The sequence below is a fragment of the Petaurus breviceps genome, unplaced genomic scaffold (genome assembly GCF_028583685.1).
Source record: "Petaurus breviceps papuanus isolate PSGF00001 unplaced genomic scaffold, PetGlider_PUasm1.0 90723, whole genome shotgun sequence".
Classification (NCBI taxonomy): domain Eukaryota; kingdom Metazoa; phylum Chordata; class Mammalia; order Diprotodontia; family Petauridae; genus Petaurus; species Petaurus breviceps.
Genome location: NW_027187323.1, coordinates 10,100,222 through 10,127,952, shown reverse-complemented (window position 1 = coordinate 10,127,952; position 27,731 = coordinate 10,100,222). Strand labels below are relative to the sequence as shown.

At 36.5% G+C, this 27,731-nt stretch overlaps 1 protein-coding gene across 1 annotated transcript in view; it reads left to right on the top strand.

Annotated features, from left to right (window-relative positions):
- The first annotated feature begins 1,580 nt into the window (after positions 1 to 1,580).
- Positions 1,581 to 27,731, top strand: part of ARHGAP15 (Rho GTPase activating protein 15) — an 859,970-nt gene continuing 833,819 nt past the window's right edge. Inside the window, exon 1 of the mRNA XM_069066760.1 lies at positions 1,581 to 1,827. The gene's annotated coding sequence lies outside the window, so the exon portion shown is untranslated. The remainder of the gene's footprint in view (positions 1,828 to 27,731) is intronic.

Here is a 27,731-nt window from a genome sequence, read left to right as displayed (position 1 = left end):
CTTGTCAAGATTGTTGAGTGCTTCATGTGTCCTGCTATATCTCAGAGAGCTCCAAGGATGTTTTACTTCAGTCTCCGCCATTTTTGCTCCAACTGCCTTGCTTTTTCTCATGTCAATACGCTACTCAATGTCTTCACTAACCATCCCTATAAATTTCCAGACCAAAATATAGTCACTACTTGTATGGTGAGAATAATACCTAAATTCCTTCCTCTATGCATTTTTGTCCCCAAATGGTGACAAAGCTGTCATGGTATATGATTGGCTCAACAGGCAAAGATTTAAGTTGCATTTGTCTTGACACACCTTCCTGGTAGCCTCTGACCATACAGAAATGTCTTCCTGGTTACCTAATAGGATACAAAGACCCACTCATGTAGAGGTAGCACCCTTCAGACTTGTTGAAGACATTACAGTCCCAAGATTTCATGGTCACACACACTGCCAGGCTGACTAGAAATCTAGAATCCCCTCTAAACTTGCTTTGTGACTGATTCTTTCTATAAGGATACAAGCAGATTTTATATGGAAAGCTTCAAGCAATGCTTCTAGATGGTTCAAGGAGATTCAGGCACATGCTAATGATTTTTTGGGTTTACCCCCTTCTTTTTCCAAAGCAAGTCCAAACAGTCTCCCTATACTTACATTTGTTCAGGATCTAGTCAAGTCAGTCATTCATTTGAATCTTGACCTGAAAAACACAAGTTCTTTAGCTGCTAAAAGTCTCTTGGGAAACTTTTAAGATACACAGGAATAAGAACTACCCTTCAAGCAAATGTTCAGGCCTACAAGGTTCTGTAACCTAGTTTCATAGAAGAAGACTTATTTTGAAGAGATACACCCTAGGGTCATATCCTATCTTTCCCCTAGATTATAGATATAGAGCTAGAAGGGATCTGGTTGGAAACTTTTGGTCCAATTTGATTTTACAGGAGAGGAAACTGAGGCCCAGGGCATTTGATGACATTATCCAAGTCACATAATATCAGAGGCAGGTAGAATCTTAGTATTACCATTTATTTTATGTGGGTTCTTAGACAGGACACAATCCCTCTGGATCTCAGTTTCTTCATCTATAAAATGGGAATTGTAGGATATGTCCATTCAGGTCCCTTCCAGCTCCAAATCCATGTATTGCTTCCTACACTTCCCTCCCTTATTTGTGCTCCCATCTTCAGAATGAGGCTCTAAGGATGGTCAATTCCCTTTTATATAAATAAAGCTCATTAACTAGGACAGTTATGTCATATGCTTTACCTCCAAGGGCCCAAATATCAGTCAGAGGCCTCCAGTCATCAGCATCTTGATAGCACACTGATTCCCGGAATGATTCTGCTGATACTACTTCTAAATGTCTTCATCAACAATATTGTGCAAAATGATTATCTTTTTCTTTAGCCCTTGCTAGAATGCAGAGAAAAGGGAAGTTTCTTCAGTGTTTAGGAGCCTGCTTGTTCCACCCCCACTTGCTTCCTAACCACACACTTACCTTCTTAAATCAGAGAGCCCTCAGCCCCTAAAAAATCTATGTAGATGTGAAGTGTTTGGAAATGAGTGATTACATCTCTACGATAATTGATATCGTTGACTATACAAGGTAATTTCTTTGAGTCGGATAATGAAGTGACGTATGAACTGTATCTTCTCAGGAAGTGGTTTCATTTAAATGCAAGTGTTGTTTTTTTCTGCTGCCCTAAAATTAAGAAGCTTTGACACAGGCCCCCCTCTTTCAACATGTGACTTTGCTCTTTTCCGTTTTTGTTGAAAGAGTTATTAACTGTTAGAAGTTGATGGCAGTTTCAATAACAAGGAGTCACTAGTGAGAAGGTAAGAAAGTTTTGACTTTATCTTGTGCTGAAAAATCTTAACACCTGAAGAAAAATAAATTGTAATAACTGCAGTCAGATATTTTTGTAGAAATTGCTTTAACCTGTGATTATAATAACACATTTTCTTTTGTGTGCAAAAGTATGTCCCCTAGTATTTGTTTCTATCAAATTTCATATAGAAATACTCATCAGTGGAGATTAGAACACCGTAATTTTTTATGAGATAAGGTCTAAATGGTTTTTAAAATATATGACTCTATATGCATGTACACACATTCTTGAACAAAACATGGGTCATAACATGTTTAATTGTTTCACTGAAAATATGTATTATTCTGTCTAGATAATGGCATGGAAGAAAAATTATATTGAGGAAATGCCATCTAGTATATAACATACTATCAAAGCCAATGTTAGAGGCCTTAAAAATCATGTAGAAAACTTTTTCCTCTTCACATGGGGAAAAAAATTCTTCATCACATAAAGCAACAAAGGAGAACCATTTGTTAAAAACAAATCAAAGAATGATTTTCCATCCGATAGTTGGTCTTGTATATTTTTAAGATGAAGAAAGGGGAAATATGTAGGTTTCTAGTTTCTATGCAAACTTTTCAGTGAAAAGTAAAAGCTGAATCCACAATAAATAGATTCAGTAAGAGGGGCTAAGGAGACAAGGAGCAAATTATATACACACTTCAACTGTATCATAAGGTTGACTTTATAAACCTTAAAAAAAACTCTTTTTAAACCTTAAAATACAACATAAATGTTATCTCTGTACATTTTGTAATTTGACGCAAGTATTTTTTTCAGATGCTCAGACCACAGATACTAAGGGTGATTGTTAAACTATAAATTGACTTGAACAAAATGTGTATTTGAAACATGCTTCTTTTTTAAAGGGAGTGTTTCAAGTGGTAAAACAATGTGTGGAAGTTGTCGGCATCATGTTAGAGGCAAGCTTAGAATTAATTGCAACAACAGCACATGGGTCAAGTTTAAGCTTATGAGTAGGTCAGAATTTTCATAAAAATCTGAAATCTGATTCTATTATGGTCACTGAGAGGAAATTTAATTGAGATAAATATACAGACTTACCTGTGGGTTCAAAAATATGACTTTATACATACAGGAAGGGAAGACATAGTAGTTCGTCTGAAAATGATCAGTGGATTTTGGTGGGCTTCATACAACCTCAATTTGAGTCCATAGTGTGAAATGGAAGATTAAAAACATATATATATAAATACTGGGGTGAAGAAAAGAAAACTTTCAGGAATAAGAAAGTTGTGGTTCCATTGTACATACTTTGACTTAGTTAGCTCATAGCTAGAGTGTTATGTTCAACTTTTGACACATTTTAGGAAGGATATTTATAAGTTGAAAAACACCAAAAGAAGATAACTAGGAAGGTGTTGACCCCATGCCTAATGAAGATTAGATTTAATCCTCTTTCTTGTGGTCACATGGCTTGGAGGTTCCTACCAAAGATAATTCAAGCAAAAGCTTTATGACTTCTTGAATATGTTGTATCTGTTTCAGGTACTGACTGGACTAGGCAGCCAACAAATTTCTTTTTGGCTCTGAAATATGACACTCATTGAAATTATCATTATATTTGTTTGTGTGGCTATTCCTGGGGAAGGTCCACAGAGGAACTGTTTTGTAGATAGGTATATGGCCTATATAGAGCAATAATTTTCCTTTCTCTCTCTCTCTCTTTTTTTTTCCTTTTGGAGGGCAATTGGGGTTAAGTAACTTGCCCAAGGTTACACGGCTAGTTTTATTTGTATGGGTGTTAAGTGTCTGAGGATGGAACAGAACTCGGGTCCTCCTGACTCTGGGGCCAGCACTTTACTCACTGAGCCACCTAGCTGCCCCCATTTTCCTTTCTCTTAATCTCATATTGGTTAGTGCTATTTGAATACTTTGAATATTGTTCAATTGAGGAAAAGTCAGAAATGATAATTCATGCTCTGTAGTGCAATTCTGTGCTATCAATACCAAGTTAGTCACTTGTTGAGTAAAATAATTGTGAAAAAATATAGATTAGGCACTGTTCTATTCTTGCCTCAAGGAAATCTGTTATCCTTGAAAGATACAGCTGGATGCCAAGGAGTCAGACCAGTTATCCAAGTAATCTGGTCCACTATCACTAGGCTATCCTTGCAGGTATACCAAAAAAGTGAACATTTCTTAGTGGCAGGATGGGTGAAGGGATTGCTATTAGCCTTTCATTCCTAATTCCCAGCCAATCATATTGTTCTTCATGCTTATGGTGCTACAAGCTTTGTAACCAATTATACTGTGTTCCCCCATACGAATCTGCCTTCTCTTCTGTATGCTCCTCCTTTTGTCTCTAAATGAGAGCTGTCCCCCTAATTCAGGTTCTCAGCTTTTCTGAGGGAGCCGAAACCCTGTTTATTGGAAAATTCACACTTTGTCAATAAATTGATCATGCTAAGAATTTTTTTTAAATATAGATTAGTTTGTACTGCACTAGGCATTTCACATTGTTCATTAGACAAATGTTAGAAGGCATTGACAACACATTCATTTTGTATTTTGCTATTATTTCTCAATTTAATTATATTTCTGCCTTTTGAAAAACAATCCAATTATATCTTTAATATTTTATTTTTATAACTACAAGGATCAAAGGGAATACAAGTCTAAAAAAGGTATAATTCTGATAATTACATTTGTTTTGCTAACATACTTGCTTTTTGTTTGTTTGTTTTTCATGACATAATAAAATAGAGAAGTAGTAGAAAATGTCGTAGATAAAGAGCTGGCCTGAGAGTTAGAAAGACTCTCCTCTGACACCTCTTGGCCATGGGATCTTGGGTAACTCACGTCAGTATCCCAGGCAACACTCTTAAGGGTTTAGGTCGTAGAACAGGTGCTGCTTTTCATGGACAGATGAAGTTCCATCATTGATGGTATAGCTCCATATATCAATGAAACCACAAATACAATTAAAATAAAATAAGTGAAATGAATATCTATATAAACATTGTCATCGATAATGTTTCTGGGCATGACTTGGACATTAAGAATGTAAATCTATCAGAAGTTTTTGAGGTATATGACTTTGTCTTCCTTAGTGATTGCCCAATGCTTCATGGTTCTGTGTATAATATGATCCTGGGTTGCCAGTATTATTAGAAGGTTTCTAATACATAAATCAACAATGGGTTTTCATACAAAAGGCTAGCTAAGGCAAGTTTGGAGAGACTGAAAATTAAAAACTTGACTATTAGGTGACGATTTTTGGACAAGCCATACAAGTTCAATAAGGAGACAGCATATATACTAGAAGATCCCTGAATCTGCAATCTGAGAACAGAGGTTCAAATTCTATTCCTGGTTCTTACCAGCTAGGTGACTTTGGGCAAGTGATTTAACTTCTCTGGACCTGACTTTCCTCATATATAAAATGAGGGAGTTTGACTCAATGGCTTCTTATGTCCCTTTTGTTGTTAGAACTGTAATCCACTGACATAGAAAAGTTTCAATTCTATGTCAGTGGATGGAATATCCAGGAGTATGATATCATGCATCATTTCAAATTATTATATGATTTTTTGAAAATTGGATTTTTGTGGATGTGGGAATGATGTTACTTAGAGAAAGCCACTTTTAAGATGAAGACAAATAATTTTGTGCTGAATGCATAACATTGAATATATTTAAAATAGTGTGAATGAATTGAAGACAACCAGTAGAAATTTAAGGTTGTCTTGGTATCTTTTTTCAGTATAATTATGTTAAATTGGGCTAGGATTCTAAGATAATGTATTGATTTTACTTAGATCATAGGAAGAGAAAAGCATAGAGTTAGACCTGGAAGGAATGGAAAGAAGCCATTTATTATAATGCCTTATTTTACAGATGAGGAAAGTGAGGCCCATTGAGATTAAGTGATTTGTCCAGGGTCACACGGGTACATCAAAAGTGGGATTTAAAAATGGGCTCTTTTGGGGTGGCCAGGTGGTACAGTGAATAAGAGCCCCGGCACCAGAGTCTGGAGACCTGGGATCGGTTCTGGCCTAACATACTTGCCACCCACACAAAAATAACTGGCTGTGTAACCTTGAGCAAGTTACTTAACCCCGATTGCTTTAAAAAAAAATGGGATCTTTTACTCAAGAGTTAGTTTTCCAGAGGATCAAATAAGTTAACACATGAAAACACTTTACAAACTTTTAAATATTAGCTATTATTCTTATTATCATCATTCCTGATATCCCAATGTTGTTATTGTTGATGTTGAATTGTTTTCAGTCATGTTCAACTCTTCCTGACCCCTTTTTGGAGTTTTCTTGGCAAAGATAATGGAGTGGTTTGCCATTTCCTTCTCCAGTTCATTTTACAAATGAGGAAATTCATGAGGAAACTTTACAGATGATGCAAATGGGGTTAATTGACTTGCCCAGGGTTACATAGCTAATTAGTATCTGAGGCTGGAGTTGAACTCAGGTCTTCCTGACTCCAGGCCTGGCCCTCTATCCACTGCATCACACAGCTGTCTTTTCCCATTAGAATGAATGATTGAAATACTAATAAGAAAATGAAGATAAGTGGACAAAAACTTTGATCAATACAGCTAAGAGCCATATACATTATGATCACAGAATCTCATGACTAGAATTGACCTTTCAGGCCATGTAGTACACTTTCCAACCAAAACTCTGACAAAAGACTGTTCTTTTCTTCTTGAACACATAGAGGTAGCTGGTTGGCACTCTGGATAGAGTGGTGGACCTGGAGTCAGGGAGACCTGAGCTCTCATTTGACTTCAGGCATTTGCTGTGTGACCCTGGGCAAGTCACTTAGTCAGTTTGCCTTAGTTTATCCTCAACTATAACATGGAGATAATAATAACACCTACCTCTCAGTGTTGTTATGAGGAAAAATATTTGTAAAAGTACTTAGCACAGAACCTAACACACAGTAGGCACTTAAGAAATGCTTATTTCCTTCCTTCCAATGACAGAGAAGTGATGCTGTATGAGGCAACCCATTACATTTTAGGAGAGTTCTAATAATTAGAATGACCTAAAATACATTCGACCAAAATTGGCTTCTGTCTAATCTTTACCACTTGGTCTTACTTTTTCCTTCTTAAGCCAAGCAGATTAAACATACGATATTTAAGGAAAGTTATCATGGCTCGTCCCATACCTTTCTGCCCATTAATACCATTCAAAGCTTTCTCTTCTCTGGATGAAATATACTCAGTTTCTTTAACTATTCCTCATTTGACATGGTTTTGAGTCCCCTCACCATCCTGGCCATGCTCTTTTAGATATAGAACATTTTTAGTATTCCTTCTAAAATGTGATGCCCAGACTGAACAAAATATTCCAGATGTAATCTGACCAGCATATAATGTATATTAAAATATTGCATTAGTTTTTTTGGCAACTATGTCACATTCATTTTGATTCATATTAAGCTTGAGGCCAGCTAAAACCCTTAAAATATTCAAATAAACTGCTGTCAAGCTATATTTCCTCTACCCTCCATTTGTGCAGTGAAGTATTTAGACCTAAGTGTGGGGCAATACATTTGTACCTTTTACATTTCATCTTTCTGCTTTTCATCCTTTGTTACAGGGGGTTTCAATCTCTTTGGATCCTGATTCTTCCATCCATACTATTGCTCACCCACCCTTATTTTATTTTATCTGAAAATTTGATGAGCCTGTCTCTATGCCTTCATCCAAATCCGATTAAAAGAAGAAGTGCCACAGATAGATTTTTAAAAGACTATTTGAATGAAAAGACTTTGGGGATGTAAATACAAAATGCAGATAATAGCTTGCAGAATTTATACATAATGAATGTTTCCCAGTGTGAGAGACAATATGAGGTAGTTTAAAAATGTAGTGGATTTAGTCAGGTGACCTGAATTCTAGTCCTAGTATTGCTGTGATGCACCCACTTAAATGTCTCTGTGCCCCATTTCCTTCATCTGTAAACTGAGGGCATTAACTCTCTTAGGTTCTCTCAAGCTCTGAAATCCTATGATTTTGAGTCATATATTGATGGAAAAATACCACATGGCTACTAAATCTTATTGTTAAATTCAGGTCAAGTTCCAAACTGAAATCTGAGATGGGAGTATTTTTGTTTTGTTTTGTTTTGCTTCTTTCCCTAGGAAACTCCTGTTTCTGTGCCCCATCATTAGGTCTAGAGTAGACCTTCCTGGCTTAGAGCTCCCGAATATATGTTGGATACCTAGCTAAGTATGTCAGTACCATGTTCTTCTCATCTCTCTCCCACCTTTTAGGAACTTAATTATCATACATTTTATTAACTTAGACTCTTTGTGCCTTTCCATAATTTCTAGGTGACAACTTTATATTCTAAGAAATTAATCCATGTTTATGCGCTAATGTCAGGGAGCTTAAAGAAAAATTTCCTCTTCCCTCAGCATATACTTCCTTTAGCCCTCCAAAACAAAACAAGACAAAAACCCAAACTACCCCAACAGCGTCTACTCTTTCCCGTGAGATAGAATTTTAATAATAGCTTTCTGAGCATCATACTTTTGATGTCTAATAAAAGGAAGTGATAATAACAGTGAGGATCCCTGGAAAATCAAGAAGGGAGACTGGTGTTACGTAAGGTCAGAAAGGGTAGATATTTCAGGACAGCTTTGTGTGGGGCCCCTCAGATGCACAGGTATCTACAAGTATAACCAGGAAGCTCAATGGATAAGGTGCTGGGCCTGGAGTCAGGAAAATCTTTGTTTAAATTTGGCCTCAGCTACTTATTAGCTGTGTGACCCTGGGCAAGTCACTTAGCCTTGTTTGCCTCAGTTTCCTCATCTGTCAAATGAGCTAGAGAAGGAAATGTCAAAACACTCCAGTATATTTGCCAAGAAAACCCCACATGGAGTCACAAAGAGTCAGACACTACTGGAAGGACTGAACAGCAACAACAACAAATATGACCCTGGGAACTTAACTTCTGTTTGTCTCAGTTTCCTCACCTATAAAGTAAGGACGATAATAGCACCTACTTGTTCTGAGCATAAAATTAGATAATATTTGCGAAGCACTTTGCAGACTTTAATGTGCTATGTAAATGCTAGCTTACTTCTTCTACTACTGCCACTAACAATGACAATTACTATGACTACTATCCCTGCAACTACAACTACTACTGCAACTACAACCATTACAATTGTTGCTGCTATTGTTACTACTACTACTGCAGCTGCTGTTACTCCTCTGTATCAGCAATCACCCCAGCGTCCCCAGAGTGGCTACCAACACAGGTTCTTGGATCTGCTTTGATAAAGGAAAGCAACTCAAAATGGGTTAACAAGCTTACTTTAATCAGTCAAATATGTATGGTTTACCTAGTTCAGGGGAAAAAGGTCAGCACCCCGAACTTCAGAGTATACAGACAGAATTATCAAGACAGTGAAACAGATCAAGTAGACAGGTTTCCAAACTGCCCAACCATTACATCCATACCAAATCAACATCTGGGTTTTCCAAAGCTGGGGGGCTCTCAACAACGGCTTCCCAGAGTCTCATCTGATCAAATCACAGAACACTTCTCAAAGTGAGCCGCAAAACAAAGCCTCACATCAGAGATTATGTAGTCTTATCCTGGGTCAGAGAATATAACAACTTTCTGGACCCACTGGCCAATCAAAAAGTATCTACTGAAAAACAAGCCTCCCACCCCAGGCTCCAGGTGCACTTTAGCCTAGGGGCAGGGAAGATCTTAAAAAATTTACATTCCCATTACATCCTCCTACTCCTACTCCTCCCACTTCTACTTGTCAGCCACTATGCTAAGTACTGGAAATAAAAAAATAAATAAATTCAAAAGACAATCTCTGCCCTCAAGGGGCTTCTAATCTAATGGGAGAGACAACATACAAAAAAAAACCCAAATACAGAGTAAGTTGTAGACAGGATAAATAGGAAATAATTAAAATAATAAAAATCCTGGAATTGGGAGATTAGCTAAGACTTCTTGTATAAGGTGGGATTTTATTTAATAATTAAAGGAGATCAGGGAGGTCAGTAGTTGTAGTGAAGGAAGGAGAGCATTCCAGGTATCACGTATAGCCAGAGAGAATTCCCAGAGCTGAATCTTGTTTGTATAACAGCCTGGAGACCAGTATCACTGGATTGAAGAATATATATGTATTAAGGGACATAGGTGTAAGAAGACTGGAAGATGTGGGCTTGGGGGGGCTAGATTGTAAAACACTTTGAATGTCAAATGGAGCATTTTGTATTTTTTCCTGGGGACAATAGTAAGCCTCTGAAATTTATTAGGAAATGTGTCCAGGGAGGTAAAGCAAGCATGAGCAGCTCTCCAGAGGACTGCTGCTGTGAGTAACTCTAAGGTTCTGATCACATAGTTTTGTGGACTCTCTATTTTTTCAGCAGTAAACTAAAGCAAAACATTCACAGAAATCAAAGTACAGCATTCACAATGTTGTAACATAATGACTTAACACTAAAGTGGCCACATAGTTTTCACTTAAAGTGACCACATGGTTTTAAACAAAAGATATTATTCAGTAAGTCCTTAACCCAATCATCTTTAAGGAGCAAGCCTCCTTAAGGGACACAAAGTACAGAGGTCAAAGTTCTCCACCCCTAGGTCACAGTAAATCATGATCTTCTCAGTCAGCATTAAGTACCCAAGAAGAGATCTTTTCATCTTGACTGAGGCTGGCTCTCAGATTCCATGGTTCCTCTTCCATGGTCTCAGCTCCTGCCTGAATCTACCCAACTATCACCTGGATTCAAAGGTAGGCAGCTCTCAGCTCCTCATCCAGATCCTCATCCAGTTTCTCATCCAGTTCCATATTGAAATTCACAGTGTCTAATCCATGTCAAGTCCTTCTCAGTTTCTGTTTCTGGGAAGACAAAGTTTAACAGAGCCAAGACAACATCCATATACATTGCTAGCATCACCATCAATTCACTATCTTTCTGTGGAATCAACACAGGCCCACAAAGTCTTAGAACTTAATACAAATTGTCAGTATAGTTCCAAAATCTCCAAAACTCTCCTCTGTAAACAGACAACAGTGCCTGGCCGCTACAAACTTCCCCTTCTCAATTCTGCTCTTTCACAGATTGGGCTTCTTATATATGGTCATTAGCTCCTCCCTGTTCTGCCCCTTCCTGTTGCATCAGCAATTTCCTCCCACTGTGGGGTTCATAAGTTCTGTTTCTTAACAAGACTTGATACAATCATGGGCAAGGCCTAAAAGAAACTTGAACTGAAACAAGGTGCTAAATAATTAAATAGCTGAAACAAGGCACTAAGTACTTCTTTGCTCCCATTACAGGGGAAATGTGATCAGACTTGTGTTTTAGGAAAATCACTTTACTGTCTTAATGTGTATTAGAATGGGGAGAGACTTGAGACAGGCAGATCTGCCAGCAGGCTAGTACAATAATCCAGGGGTGAGGTGAGGAGGGCTGCCCTAGGGTGGTGGTAATGTTAGAGGAGAAAAAGAGGTCCAAATATGAGAGATGTTGCAAGAGGTGAAATCAATAGACTTTGGAAAGAACTCGGATATGGGCAGTAAGAGATAGTGGGGGATCCAGGATGACTCTTAGATTGTAAGCTCAAGATACTAGGGGGATGGTGTTGCTATCTTTAATAATAGGTAGGGGAAGAAGATTCGGGGGGAAAGACGAGTTTTGTTTAGGATGTATTAAGTTTAAGGTGTCTACCTGACATCCAGTTGGAGATGTCTGAAAGGTAGTTGAAGATGCAAGATTTGAAGTCAGCAGAGAGACTGAGGTAGGAAAGGAAGATTTGAGAATCATCAGCAGAGATATGGTAATTAAATCTATGGGAGTTGATGAGATCACCAAATTAAACAGTATAGAGGGAGAAGGGATTCTAGGACAGAACCCTGAGGACTTAGAATGTTTAGAATGTGTGATCTGGAGATAAATCCAACAGAGGAGAAAGAGAAGGAACAATCAGACAGGTGGGAGAAAAACAAGAGAAAGTGGGATCCCGAAAACTTAGAAAGAAGAGTATCAAGGAGGAAAGCATAATCAGTGGTGTTAAAGGATGCAAGAAGGGGATTGAGAAAAGGCCATTGGACCTGACAATTAAGAGATTATAGATAACTTTGGAGGGAGCAGTTTTGGTGGAGTGATAAAGTCAGAAGCCAGATTTTGAGGGAGGAAATAAAGTAGAGGCATGTATTACAGATGACCTTGTCAAGGAATTTAGGTACAAAGAACAGAAGAGGTATAGAAAGATAATTAGCAGAGGTAGGGGAGACATAGGCATGTCTGTAGGAAATAGGAAAGTGACTGGTAGGAAAATAAGTGACAGAGTGGGGATAATAGAGGATGAAATTTGTTGGAGGAGACGGGATGGAATTGGATCTTTTAAAAAGTAGGCTTTGTCCCTCAGTAAGGCTGCTTCGTCATGTGAGGCAAAAAGTGGCAGAAGGCATGTGAATGACAACTACTACTGCAACTCTTCTTCTTCCTCCTTTTCCTCTTCCTCTTCCTTATTGCCCTCTTCCTCCTGCTTCTCTGTCTGTTTGTATTTGCTCTTCTCATAGGAGTTTTTGAGTATCCCTTGAACTGGTGACTCCACAGGGGACGTCTTAGCAGAGCTATCATAAGTTCTTGAGGGAGAAAATTTCATGTATCTCCACCTCCTGCCTTCCATACTTCAGCAAAACCTGCCTGATTCTTTCACATTTTACCTCCCGTCTTCACACTTTTGCACAGTCTGTGTTCCAAGCCTAGAATATATCCCCTCCTTAACACCTCCTCATTCTTAGTTTATGTTAAGGTTCATTCAGTTCAGGGACTAACTTCTTCAGGGAGTCATTCTTGACCATCACAGTTAACACTCTCTTCTTTTACCTCGTTTTTTAAATTTATTCATCCTTTTACATGCTATTTCATCCCCAAGAAACTTTCCATCCCCAAAAGCTTCTTGAGGGCAAGGAATATTTCTTCTCTTTTGTCTTTTCTGTCTTCAGCACTGTAGCAGCAAGCACCCTAGCATACCCAGGGTGGCTGCCAACACAAGTTCTTAGATCTGCTTTCCTAAAGCAAAGCAACTCAAAATGGTTCAACAATGTTGATTTAATCAAACATGTCATTTACCTAGTTCAGGGGGAAAAGGTCAGCACCCTGAACTTCAGAGAATACAAACAAGTTATGGACAGACAACAAATACAGAGAAACATCAGCAGACAGGCTTCCAACTGTCTGACCATTACATCCATACCTAGTCAGTTACCAGAGAGGGAAGCACCAACATATGGGTTTTCAAATCTGGGGTGCTCAATGGCTGCCCAGATTCTCATCTGGTCAAATCACATAACTTTTCTCATAGCCTTTTCCTGGATCAGAGAATGTCACAGGAATCTTGACACATTGCCCAATCAGGAAGCAACAAGGTGTGGGCATTCCTGAAAAACAACCCTCCTGCCACAGGCTCCACATGACCACATTCAGCCTATTAGGGGGCAGAGTGTATTTTCAAATCAAAGAAGTTCTCAGAGTCACTTAAGCCTATCAAAGGGCCTAGGGGCAGGGAAGATCTCAAATTCCCATTCCCAAAACAAGCATATAGCATAGTGGATTCTTAATGATGGTTTGTTAGATTGAATTGAACTGGTTGTTCTCCCAGTTCTTTATAAAACCATCTTCCTTCTGTTTCTTTTTCCCACTTTTCTAGCACCATTCTCTCATACTCAGCCCCTTTTTAAGAGGGTATATATAGAGGCACCTCACAATCCACTGAAGATGTCTTTTTTTTCCTATGGAGAGAAATTAATAGTAATTTCTGTATACAGACTGCTTTGTACTTTTTTTCTAAATGTCACGAGAATGAATTACATTGCTCTAGGCTTCCAGAAAGAATATGAATAGTCTCTATAGCAATGTTTGTAAACACAGTAGATGGTCAATAAATATTTTAAAATTAAGTGTTATTAATGTCTTGTTTTCACATTACAGTCATTTCTGGATAAAACCCCAACTCAGCATGACCCCTCTCTCATAACAAGAAAAAACAAAAAAACTAGTCCAAACCAACCAACACAATAAATACATCTAATGGTGCATACATTTTGATTCCCTTCTTTCTACCAGAAGTAAGCCACCCTCAATTCTTCTTCAGAGCCAATAGTGGTCCTAGCAATTACTTGGCATTTGTGTTCTTTTTATAATTCTTTTTGTTTGCATGATTGGGATAATTGTATGTTTTGTTCTCATGGTTCTGTTTACTTCACTCTATATCAGTTCATGAGAGCCTTCTAGTTTTTCAGTCAATTCCTCATATTCACCATTTTTATGATGCAATAAGATTCTATTGCATTATTCTACCACAATGATTGGCACATTCTTTGCTTCCGGCTCTTTTCAACCACAATGATATTTTGGGATCTATTGAGCCTTTCTTTTTGTTTTTGACCTTTTCTGAGTTTTGAGTAGTAGAATCTCTATAACAAAAGGCATAAAGAGTATAGTGACATTTCTTACAAAATAAGTAATAGTTTTTCAGGTTGATTGGATTAATTTGTACCTCTACAAATAGTATATTAGTGTGCCTTTCTTCCTGTAAGCCCTCCAGAATTAGTCATTTCCATCTTTTGCCATCTTTGATAAGGTCTGATACAAAACCTCAAAAGTATTTTAATTTATATCTTTTATTATTAGTGATTTAAAGAAACTTTCCATAAACTTGGTAGTTTATAATTCTTCTGAAAGCTATTTATATCCCTAGATCCTTATATTTGATAGGGGAAATAACTCTTACTTATGATTGAATCATTTTCCCCTCCTTAGAATGAATTATTTAAGATCTTTATCTCTTGTTTTCTTAGTTTGGGTATTTTTTTTGGTAGATGCTTATCAATTTCCTTTAAACTCTCCATTTTATTGGTATATAATTCTGTAGTCATTTCTGATGGTTCTAATTAATTTTTTTCTCTTTTATGAATTCACCTTGCTCATTTTTCATTTTTGGCAATTTGATTTTCTTGATTTGGCAATTTGATCAGATTAATTAATGGTTAATCAGTGTTATTAGCTATTGTTAATTTTAAAAAATCATACAGTCTGGGGCATCCAGCACAGCAAGTAAGAGCACTGGCCCCAGAGTCGGGATGACCTGGGATCGAATCCGGGATCTGATACTTATCACCATACCCAGAAATAACTGGCCATGTAACCTTAAGCAAGTTACTTAACCCCAATTTCTTTTTTTAAAAAAATCATAGTCTTTTTTGTTAAATTTTCCTATTCTCCCTTTGTTAATATTTCTCCTTTTGTATTTGTTTTCTGGGTCACAATTTTTTTTGCTGTTCTTTTAAATTATATAATCAGTTCATTGATCCTTTCTCTTTTTATTTTGTCATTATATAGTTTGTACCTTTTAAGTATTTACTTTTTGTGCATATTACCTTTCTTTATATATATATATATGGGGTTTTTTTTGCTTTTTTTTTTGGAGGGGGGAAGGTAGGGCAATTGGGGTGAACTGACTTGCCCAAGGTCACATGGCTAGTAAGTGTTAAATGTCTGAGTCTGAATTTGAACTCAGGTCCCCCTGACTCCAGAGCCAGTGGTATATTCAATGTGTCACCTAGCCACCCCCACATTACCTTTCTTAATATTTTTATTGCATCATATTTTGAAAGGTCCTCAGCATGAAATAGTATGTAGACAAATGGCTTAAAATCCAGTAAAACTTGAGTTCAAGACGCTCTTCTGACAAGAATTGGTTGTGTTATTATTGACAAAATACTTAACCTCTCAATGCTTTGGGCAACTCTCTAATACTATAAACTTCAGAGAAGTAGCCAACTTGGATTCATAGGGAAATGCTGCTCACTTGGGTTTTTCCTAAACCAATTACATCACAACTCTATTCCTTTTCAGGTCCTATGGTTTATAAAGGATGCTTTTATTATTCTGCTTTTTAATATTTATTTATGATTGATATTCACATTATCAATTCTAAAGTATCATGAGATACTTGAAAATGTGAGAATTCTTTTTAAATATTCAGAATTTGTCATAGGTCAGTCAAATCTAATTTTCTATTAATTGTTTCAGCTCAATATTTTTCCTCATTTGTGTTTCTGTTGGAATAATCAAACTCTGAGAGAATATTAAAGTCTCCTAAATAATAGTGTTATTATCCATAACTTTAAAAATTCATCTAGCTTTTCTCTTTAGAAGCTCATATGTGATTATATGCAAATATGTTTAATATGTTTTTTCATGGTCTATGATGGATTTAAACATAATGTGCTTTCCTTATTTGCATCAATTTTAGTTATTACCTTATCTGAGGTAATAATTGCATGTCATTTATTTAAATTCTGTGAATTATGAAAAATTTTTTGTCCCCTAATTTTTTTAATCTATTTGTTTTCGTTGAGTCATTTTAGTCATGTCTGATTCTTTGTGACCCCATTTTGGGGTTTTCTTGGCAAAGATACTGTGGTGATATGCCATTTCTTTCTCTAGCTCATTTTACAGATGAGGAACTGAGGCAATCAGCATTAAGTGACTTGCCCAGGGTCACACAGCTAAGTGCCTGAGCCTAGATTTGAAGTCATGAAGTTGAATAGTCTTGATTCCAAGAGCAGTGTTCTATCCACTGTAGCTGCTAGCTGCCCTTTTTAATCCATACGTATCTATATTTTAAATATGTTTCTTATGTATAACAATTTGTTGGACTTTTTATCCATTTTCTTTCTTTTTTTTGGGAGGGTAATTGGGGTTAAGTGACTTGCCCAAGGTCACACAGCTAGTTTTTGTGTTAAGTGTCTGAAGCCAGATCTGAACCCAGGTCTTCCTGACTTCATGGCCGGTGCTTTATTCACTGCACCACCTAGCTGCCCCCCATTTTCTTTCTTTTTAATGGGAAAAAATGAATGTATTCATATTTAGAATTCAATACTTGTTTTCTAGAGTTCTAGTGTGTTCTCCTAATCATTTAAAAATATTTCCATTAATTTTTAAAATGGCCAAGTATTTTATGTTTTCATTTCGCCATTCTTTTTTCCAGAGCTTCTATTATTATGGAAATTTATTTCTTTCCTGTCCGAATTTTTTCTATTCTGTTAGAATTATTGCTATGTTCTTCAAGATTTTTAACATCTTTGATTTTTTCTCCCTTTCTTGATTGCTCTTTTGGTCATTTAGACATTCTTGAAATTATTTCACAGTAATTTCAGGAGGTCTCATAGAATTTGTTGTAAAATCTTCAGTTTCCTTAGAGAATTTTGACTTGTTCCTTTGTTCTGAAGTGCTTGTCCAATGAGATGGCTAATGTTTGGTCATTTCTTCTGCTCAGCCTTCCTCTGTCTGCATCAGTCACTCTGCTGATTTCTCCATGGTGTCTTTGCCAAAAACATGCTTTTATTTTATTTTTTTAAACCACCAATGTTTTCTTTTCTGTATGTCCTATGCTCTTCTACTGGTTCTTCTCTCTCCTAATATCTGTCCTTTTTTTCTCGAACTAGTGGGGTAGGCTGAGATATGTCACCTTCAAGGGGGTAATGTTGACTGGTTGGAATGCTGCTACAAGAAGAGACTTTGCTACAGTGGAGACTCTTTTCTTCTCCTATTTCTACTTTTCTGGGTTCTACCTTTCTCTCTGAGACTGACTGGAGCATGAGTCAGAGCAAGGTGGAAGATAGATAAGTTGATAAATAAAGATGGGTAAAAGTCTCCTGAAATATTGCTGGGAGAAAACTTGAAAGGGCACTTGTCATTGCATTTCCTTTACTTTTCTCTTACTCCTTCTACTAGCTGACTATAGTCTCCTGAGGTATAGTAAATATTTGTAACCAGAGATGCAAATTTGGACCACCTCCTTCCTCTTCATTTTTGTCACCAGAGTTCCATTCTTGTACACAACCACTCCCTTTCCTTATTTTTGTTTGTCTTATAATATTTTATTTTTTCCAATTGCATGTAAAAACAATTTTTGATATTTGCTTTTTAAAATGTTGACTTCCAAATTTTCTCCCTCTTTCCCCTAAATCCCCTTTGAGAAGGCAAGCAATTTGATATAGGTTATATATGTGCAGTCATGCAAAACATATTTCTATATTAGTCACCCTTTCCTCATTCTTGAGCCTTGAAGTCAGTGTGATTAATAACCGTCAACCTCCCTTTAGAGAGGGATCCTCTCTTGGATGTTGCCAAGGGGTTAAGTCTTAAAATCAATGCTAAAAATTACAACAGCCTTGAAGGTCATGGTCCTGCCATGGCATAAGCTGGTCAAAGATATTGGGAAAAGTGGGCAAGGGGGAGGCAGCAGCACCATTGTTGCAGGCTGTATAAATGGCCTTGGCTTGTTTTTATCTCTAAGAATTACATTTGTACTGAATTCTTTCAATTTCCCCCTTCCTGTCTTATAGTATTTTTTTTTTTGCTACATTTTGGAGGTCTCTACTTTTTTATTTGAGGAGTGAAAGAGGATGTGAGAGGAGCTGCACTCCAGGTTACTTCTTATTTTGCTGTCTTCTCAAGATTTTCTCCAAGTGTTTTTCAAGCCTTTGAAATTTGGCTTTTATTTCCAGTTTAGTGCTGTAGGAAGTAGAAGCATATATAGGTTACATGAATCTAATCACCATCAGAATCTGCTTTCTTATATTCCTTACCCTCTTAGAGAACAGTAAGATATATTCACAATCCTCTTCAATTCCAGCTATATAAGTATATACTTCAGGAAGGGAAATCAATATCCATGACCTTTTTCTAAGCCTACAGAGGCAAATATAAAATCAATCAATCAATCAATTAACTAATGCATACTTGCTAAGGTTAATATAGCTCCTTTAACAAACATTTAATGAAGGTCTTTTTTTGCTATGCTAGGCATTCTGGGAAATATAAAAATAAGGCCTCATTTCCATTTGTAAGGAGCTCACAGAGGAAAAGTGGAGGGAGATAGGTTCACATAGAAATGACTGTAATTCAAAAAAGACCAGAGGAAGAAAAGGTGATTTCTAATTTCCCCCAATATAATACAATGTCTTTGGAAACAGAGGCTATCCCTTGTACCTATAAATGACTTGAACATTATAGATTCTTGATAAATACTATTGAATACAATTGAATTATGACAAGGGAAACAGATATAGTATCTATTTTGGGTTCTCAACATAGACAAGTGCTGCTTTTTCAAAATGCGATTTTATTGGTATCTTTTTTATTGCCTAAATTTCCTAAGTTATGCCTTTACTTCCCCCATCTAGAGAGCCATCCTTTAGTATGTTCAGTGTCCCATACCCATAATCCCCTGCCTCTGCAAAGTAAATGGAAATGTCCTCTCGTACTTCTTTTTGTCAGGAGCTGAGTTTGATTATTAAAGCTTTGTAGTACACAGTTGTGATTCAGTTTTGTTTTTCTTTCCATTTATTGTTGTAGTGATTTTGCATGTGGTTTTTCTAGTTCTAATTACTCAGATTTTTATCAGTTCACATAAATCTCATGCTTATCTGTTTTCTTAATTATTTCTTATAGAAGAGTAAAATTCCACAATATTCAGGTACTACATTTTGTTTGGATATTCCCCAACCGAAGAGTGCCTTACTTTATTTCTAGCTCTTTTTGACTACAAAAAGTTCTACTCTATAAATTGACTTCTGTGGGCTAGAGTTTTTCTTTTTCTCACTGATCACTTTGTAATACATGCCTAGCAGCAGAATGTCTGTGTCAAAGAGTATGGACCTTTTAGTCAACCACTTCCGAAAATTCTAAATCACTTTCCAGAATAGTTGGAATAATTCACAGATACACCAACAATGCCTTAGTTCAGAGGTGGGGAACCTTCAACCTTGAGGCCACATGTGGCCTTCTTGGGTGTGTCTTTTGACTGAGTCCAAGTTTTATAGAACAAATCCTTTTATGAAGGAGATTTGTTCTGTGAAGTTTGGATTCAGTCAGAGGGCCACACTAGACCTAGAGGGCCATATGTGACCTTGAGGCCACAGGTTCCCCACCCCTACTTTAATTTATCTTTTTATCACCTCTCCAATATTCATTATTCCTGTAAGATCAAGTTTATCTAAGCATGTTCCATTATTTAGCCTAAAATGTTTTTTGTTCCTTACTTCATTCAATTGCCTATCTTTTTTTGTACTAAAGACAGAAAATGTTTAGGGCTTAATATGGAATACTTCTTAGGGTGAGACCATGTTAAAAGTGAGTTCTAAGGATATAGAATAAAAGTACTATAGAGACTTTTGAAACTGTCTGGACTAATTTAGATACCAAGAGGGGAAAAGAAAGCATCATGGTGCTACAGAGAAGAGGACCTAGGATTGGAGATCTTCAGGTCAGCATCTGTTAGGACTTAGCACCTCTAGCCATTCCAATTCTCTTCTGATGTTCCCCACCCTCTTTTCAAAATAAACTTTAGCCTTGTGGAGATTTCAGAGAATACAGAAACTCCCTTTCAGGTATACTGTTCAATATACAGTATGACCAATCTGCTTATCACAGTTCCTCAGTACTGGTATTGATTGATGGGGTGGGAGGAATACCAATACATAGAGTTCAGTTCTGACTTCAAAAGTCCCCAAATACTCACAAGTTCTGCAGAACCTATTTGTAACACATAATAACCCACTCTAATTTCTTTAAAACTTCTCCCATTGGGGAGGCTGGGTGGCACACAGGAGTACCTGAGTTTGGATCCAGCCTCAGACACTTAACACAAAAACTGTCTGTGACCTTGGGCAAGCCACTTAACCCCAATTGCCCTCCAAAAAGCAAAAAGATAAAAAAAAAAAACTCCTGCCACTTCTTGCTCTGCCAATAGTTTTTCTACTGACTCCTGAACTCTCACACAGGCTCATTCCTCCTACTCTTTGCACTCTTCTGTCTCTTAAGAACACATTCTGACCCTTTACCCTGAATCCCAGGATGCATTGTCCTATTAGCAGTCCCCTCACCCAGTATGAAGAGTATATCCTGACAGTTCTTAAATAGGCTCAGGAAATAGCTTGTTTTTGCAAGCCACTAAATGTCCCTGAAGCATCTGCTACAGACCCACCTCTGTCTTAGGCGTTATTTGTCTTGACCAAATCTTGGGCCCCATGTGATGATTTAGCTGCATGCTTTTAGTGAATTTAAGCACATGCACAGCCCTTAGTCATGGGGACCAGGAACTGGCATAGACTAAATGCCTTTTTAAGGCCTTTATATAAGCCAGCATCATGAAGGAAGGGTACCTTTTCAGCTTTAGCAAACTATTCCTATGAATCCTATTGTTATTGACCTGAATGTATCATCATAGAATGAGACATCCCCCTAGATAGCTGTAACACCTGTTTATTTTTACTGAGTCTTTGGATTTTAGTAAAAGTGTTCATTAAAAAGTTACATGCCTCTTTCAGTCAATCTCTCTTGGTTGTGAACTTGTATTGAGACCAGCAAGTCTTTGTCCTCAGACAACCTCCTTTGCGGAGATCCTTAGCATCTTATAGTGCCCAAAATGCTTCCTGCTTCACCATGGGGTACTCTTAGGAAATACTTTTTTTTAATTTAAAAATACAAACTAGATGAAAGTTACTAGAATGTAAACTCCTTTAAGTCAGACCCCATGTCTTATCTAACTTTTTTTTTTCTGGAGTTTAATATGTATCTTGTGTTGATTTCAACCAATAAGCATTTCAAATGTTCTTAAATTAAATGTTTTATTATTAATAAATCAAGCTATACTCCTTACTCTTCCATACTCTCTATAATGCCTCAGAAACTTCATCCTGGAAATTCACTTTATCCTTGGATGCTTCACACTGGAGACAGCCTTCCCCGGCCTACAACTTCTCCCTCTAATTGCCTGGTTCTTTCCAGAACCTTCATTTTAAGGAGTATGCCCTGAAAAGTCATGTTCCATTTGACTCCAGGCTACATTTTAGACTCTCCTGAGCTTTCTCTACAATGACCCAGTACTGGGAACCTTCATCTCTTCCCACTACCCATATTTTCAATTGCCTTTTATGTGTTCCCCCTTTAGAATGCATGCTTTTTAAAGGTAGGGACTGTTTTTCTTTCAATTTGCATTTGAATTCTAATTATTTAGCGCATTGTCTGGCACAAAGTAAGTGCTTAATAAATTCTTGTTGACTTATTAAGTGTCTGCTAGGTGGCAAGATACTATAGTGAATTTTTTCTTGCTTTGTTTTCTCTTGAAGGGAGACAGGTTACTCTATACCAGGGGACTTCAACTTGCAGGTAGCTATTGACTGAATCCAAACTTCACAGAACAAATCTCTTTTTAACGTAGTACAAGTTTTACAGAATGGATCTTTTTATTATTATGTAATCCTTTTAGTATTCTGTGAAGTTTGAATTCAGGCAAAGGGCTGCACCTGAGGACCTAGAGGGCCTCATATGGCCTTGAGGTCACAGGTTTCCCATCCTTGGTAGACATACAAATAAGGGTAAAACATAATTCCTGTCCTACAAGAGTTTATATTCTAGTCCAACCCAACAAGTTTGTATTAAGCACTTCTTATGTTTAAGAAACTAGTAAAAATGCTTCAGATATAAAGATAAACTGTCTTGAGGAAATTCTGCCTTCAAGGAGCTTATAATCATGTGAAGAGAATAAAGGAAGAAAATCGCCCAAGGTAGTCATAGGTCTACATCAATGAGAAAAGAATAATAAAGAAGACGCTATTTTAGACATAAAATGGCTTTAACCTATTTAACATTTAACATGAGCTCAGTGTGATATAAAACATAGGTATATGAAATAAACAAAAGAAGGATAAAATGAAGTTCATTTATGAATTAAAGCCACATGAGACCAGCAGCTATGCCATAAATAAAGTTCAAATCTCCCACAGTGTTTAGTACAATGCTCTGCAAACAGTTGGTTCTTAATAAACATTAAATAAATCAGATAGGAAAGTTTGGAAGAAAGTGAGGCCTTGAAACCAGGTTAAGCATTGTATGGAGAAGGAATTCTTAATTTGGGGTCCTTACCCCCCCAGGAGGTTGATGTACATAGGTTTCTGGGGTCCATGAACTTGGATGGAAAAAAAAATAATATCTTCATTTTCACTAACTTCTAACTGAGATTTAGCATTTCCTTGATTTCAATTGGTATTTTGAGAATGGGTCCAAGAATCCATAACACAAGAGGTTAAGAATCCTTGCTAAGGAGAAAAAGAAGCAGAGAGCACCAACTGGGATGTAAAGGGCATCCACAGTAGCACAAAGGTAGGAGTGGGCATGGTTTATTTGAAGAATTCAGTGTAGCAGAACTGAAATATGTATAATAGAGAATATGGAGAGAGAATATTTGAAGGATATTACATCTGCACTGGACAGGGCTTCCAATGTCAGGTTAAGAAATTTGGACTTCATCTTACAGGAAGCTAGTGAAAGTATTAGAAGGAATCAGTGACGTGATGAGAGCAGTGTTTGAAGACTATTCTGGAAGCACTGTAGCTTAGAGAGAAGGACAGAGAAGGATCAAGGAAACAAAGCTTTAAATTTTTAGTTAGGGCGTATTGATAAGTATGGACTCAAAACTATTTGATGGCCATTGCTGAAGAGATGTGCCAGGCATATGCTGGAGCCAGCTCGACCCAGTTTGAAAGAACCAATTGTTGAATTTTCTATGTGAACATTTACATTTAAAAAATTTTCAAATACTTCAAATCAGAGTTTGATTTATTGTTTTGTTGGTTGTCTAGATTTAAGAAAGTGATGGAGAAAATCAAATTTAAAAGTGTTTTCTTCATATCCTTTTTTGGGGATGGTGGTGGTAAACATTTATCAGGACACCACTGGATTGCCCTATTCATATGGTTTGGTAGAAAACATTCCCAGTTATTAATATTTCTCATTTCAACCATGTATGTAGCCAACTCCTATTCCAAAGGAATTGATAAGTCAATTCACCAAAATAAGAAACACTTATTAAGTGTCTTATAGCGAAAGAGAGGCAGCACTTATGAAACATTGGATGATGGCAAGACATTACTTTTGCAGTTCTCCCTAAGCCTCTGCATAAGAAATTCATTTTTATAATGATTTTCCTGTACTTGTGTTTCTTTATCACACCTGCTGTGTAACTGCAGATCCCTGGACCACTTAGCACACCTTAAGCTTGCCTAAACCGTCTTTTTTAGCCATAAGCAAATGCAAGGCAAATATATTCCTGAAACATTTATACATAACAATTCATTTTTATCATTAAGAAATGCAAAGGTACTCAATTATTTCTTACCTTTCCCTTCAAATAGATAACAGGATAAATTGCTATGGGCAGCTAGGTAGGGCAGTGGATAGATCTCTGGGCCTGGAAGATGTATTGTCCTAAGTTCAAATCTGGCCGCAGACACTTACTAGCTGAGTCACACTGGGCAAGTCATTTAACCCTGTTTGCCTCAATTTTCACATCTGTAAAATGAGCTGGAGAAGGAAATGACAAACCACTCTAATATATTTGCCAAGAGAACCCTAAATGGGGTCTTGAAGAGACAGACACCACTGAAACAATTATATAAAATGAACTAGCTATAGAATTGTGATGTATCTCATCAATCACTGTAAGATGTAAACTAAATACATCTTTGAGGAAATAAAAATATACTTTACCAAAGTGAGAATGTATGGGCAGTCAGATGGCACAGTGGGTAGAATCTAGGCCTTGAGTCAGAAGAACCTGAATTCAAATTTGACCTCAGACGCTTCTCAGGTCCTTCTGAGAGGTCCACTGTGCCACCTAGGTGCCTGGTGAGAGGTAGAGAGACATAGTAGGCAGAAAGCAAATTAAGTTACAAATGTCTGGGTTCAAATCCCACCTCCAGGACATACTGGCTATGTGACTCAGGTAATTCACAACTCTTAACTTTGGTGCCCCAGATAACTCTCCATGATTGTACATTGTATCTACATTGGTGGAAAGATTTTATTTTGTTTTAAACATGGGAGTTTCTTATACTAATAAATCAATTCTTTATTTATATATATATATACATATAATCTACATAAATCAATAAATCAGAGGTTTGAACAAAAAATGCAGCACAAAACTATTAATATTTTTATGTCCATTTGAATAATGTACCAATTTATGTGAGAATTTAATGCAAATATTTCAGTGTTTTGTTTTGAGTTCTGTTATAATAGCATCAGATATCTGCATTAAAATTCTCTAATGCCTCATTATAAAGAGGATATTTTGGCTTCTCATAGAGAACATGCCTACAAAACATGAATTCTGAGAGGCTCTACCAAATTGTATAGGTTTTAGTGAGAGTCTGAGCACTGGACTACTGGTCTGTTGTCTGATGTCCAATACATTCGTCTAAAACTAAATTTTTCAAAGTCAAATATTTTCAAAGTCAAATACTTACCTAACACAGGTACTACTAATTATACCTATTCATGAAACAGATAACCATAATATCAATTTCTCAAATTATTGCAAAGAATGGCATACCTAATCTGTAATTTCCAAAAGGCATTTGTGAGTTTGATAGCATGCATCCAACCCAGACCAACTATACCAAAAGAGAATAATTTTTAAAACTGGCATTTGCTACTATCATGGGTGTACATATTCACCCACGACTTTTGACAGAAAGTATAAAATCATTTCAGTATTTGCACACAAATGCATACAGAGTAGCCTTTGCCAAAGTAAGAACCATAGGAGGAAAGATGGTGCTATCAAAGAATAACCCTAAGGACAAGGCATTAGACATTCCCATGGCAGAAATGACTTCAGAAAACATCTGAAGACTTGTAAAAAGGCTTCAAAGATGACATCAAAAACTATCTGGTCTGTGCAGCAGAAAATTTGAATGTCACACTGCCAAATTAAAAACAACAACAAAAAAGAAATGTTTTATGGATTCAAGGGAAAAAAGTATACTAGAAAATCAAGATTCCCTTAACTGGCAATTGAGAGCAAAAATCACATGGTTGAGTTAATATAAGGAATCAAAGCAATACAAAGAACAAAATAAGCAATTCAATATTAATCAAAAACTTTACTACAGTAGCTTGAAAAATAAAGGAATCAGAAGAGAAAGAGAATTCTTGAAGAAAGTGGATATGGAATATTTCTAGTTGTCTCTACGGTTGTAAGAAATCCAATGCAACAACACAAATTATATCCAACAAAAATAAGAAAGCTTGTGTATTTCTAGAAAAATGAACAAAGAAACAGTTTAGTTATATTAAGAGAGGTGATTGAAACTCTAGAGTCTCTGCAAAAGGGGAAAGTTCCAGGGCCAGACCAGATCCACGATTGGCTCAAGTGCTTCATAGAGGCATATGAATTACTAGAGAAGAACTTTACTAGCTTTATCGCATACACAAGTATGATCCCATTATCTTAACTACTAAATGGTGAGAATACCACTGAGTCCTCCAAATATAGACCAGTTTTGTGTTTTGTTATTTATGCAAAGCACTCTGAATTTCTATCATTTTTTAAAAATGGAAAATAGGAAAAAAAAAAAAAAGAACACAATTTGTGGGTTGTGCCAATATAAATGGATGTGCCCTAAAGTCTGAGGGATATAGTTATCCTCACATCATGGGGGTCAGGGGGGTGATGCCCTGTGATCTGGAAAATCCCCAAGAAATTTTTTGGACCTCCCTTTGTAACAGAGAAGTTGGAATTATTATGGCGTTAAGACATAAAATATGTTGATATGCTACAATACTATACACATATTTTATGCATTTCTGAACTTCTAAACTTTTTCTATGTCATCTGCTGGCCTTTGCATGTTGTGTGCAGCTTCTACAAAACTCCTTCAAAATTCCCATTTAATTTCTTATCCCTACCTGAGATATGTTGAGACTGCCATGAGGTATGTTGTGACAAAATGGCAGGCTAATATTCATTTGGTGATATTTGATAAAGCATCTGAAAGTTTTGTAACTTTTACACTTCCTTTAATGATTATCACAAAGCCTTTCACTAAATTCTACACTCATAGCTTGATAATGTTCTATACATATTTAAAATAGACCAGAAAGACTAGAGTATTTGATGCACACATGGAAAACTGTCCATTATTTAAATATACCACCACACAATGATGTTGGAAAAAAATGATATAAAGTCACAAGGAAATCGTCTTAATCACTTGCTGCTCATAAATGATATCAAATTACATATGTCAACTGAAAATTCATTTAAGTATTTTCTCCATCTTTTGGAATCTTCAGTGATAGTAAAATGTAATTTGGATACAAAAAGTATAAATTTCTTAATGTACAATACATAAATATAGAGACTGAAGACTACTGGCCACAGTAGTGTCACAGTCTAGAAGTCAAAATGAACCAATGGATGAAGGGATACTTGTAAGATACCACGGACCCCTCCAAAGCAAGAAATGTTCAGTGTAGATCTATCAAGGATAAAACAGGATGTGAATATTGCCTTGCTGAAATATAAGTTCACTAGAAAGAATATATTTAAAGCTATTAACACGTACATAATGTCAGTTTTAAAGAATTACTTTGAGAATTATAAAATGGATACTAATAGTTTTGGAATTTAGCTAACAAAAACCCATGTAACATTAATGAAACACAGATCCCATTGCTATATTGCAGTTTTGGAAATATTACAACTTCATCAGATGACAAAAAGAGAAAGAAGATTGGCAGAAATTCTTAGTTCATATTATAAACAGGTGAAAAACTTACAGAAATTCTTTGGAAACTAACAAATATCCCTTAAGCTAGCAATAGTAAAAGCTGATGATAGATGTACATCATTGGATCTATTGGATGCAACAACAACAACAAAAAATATTTAGCTACAGATAGGGCTTGAGAAATGGCTAAGTTTGAAGAGTAGTATCAAAAGGCCCTCTATCAACTATATTCACATGAAATCAACC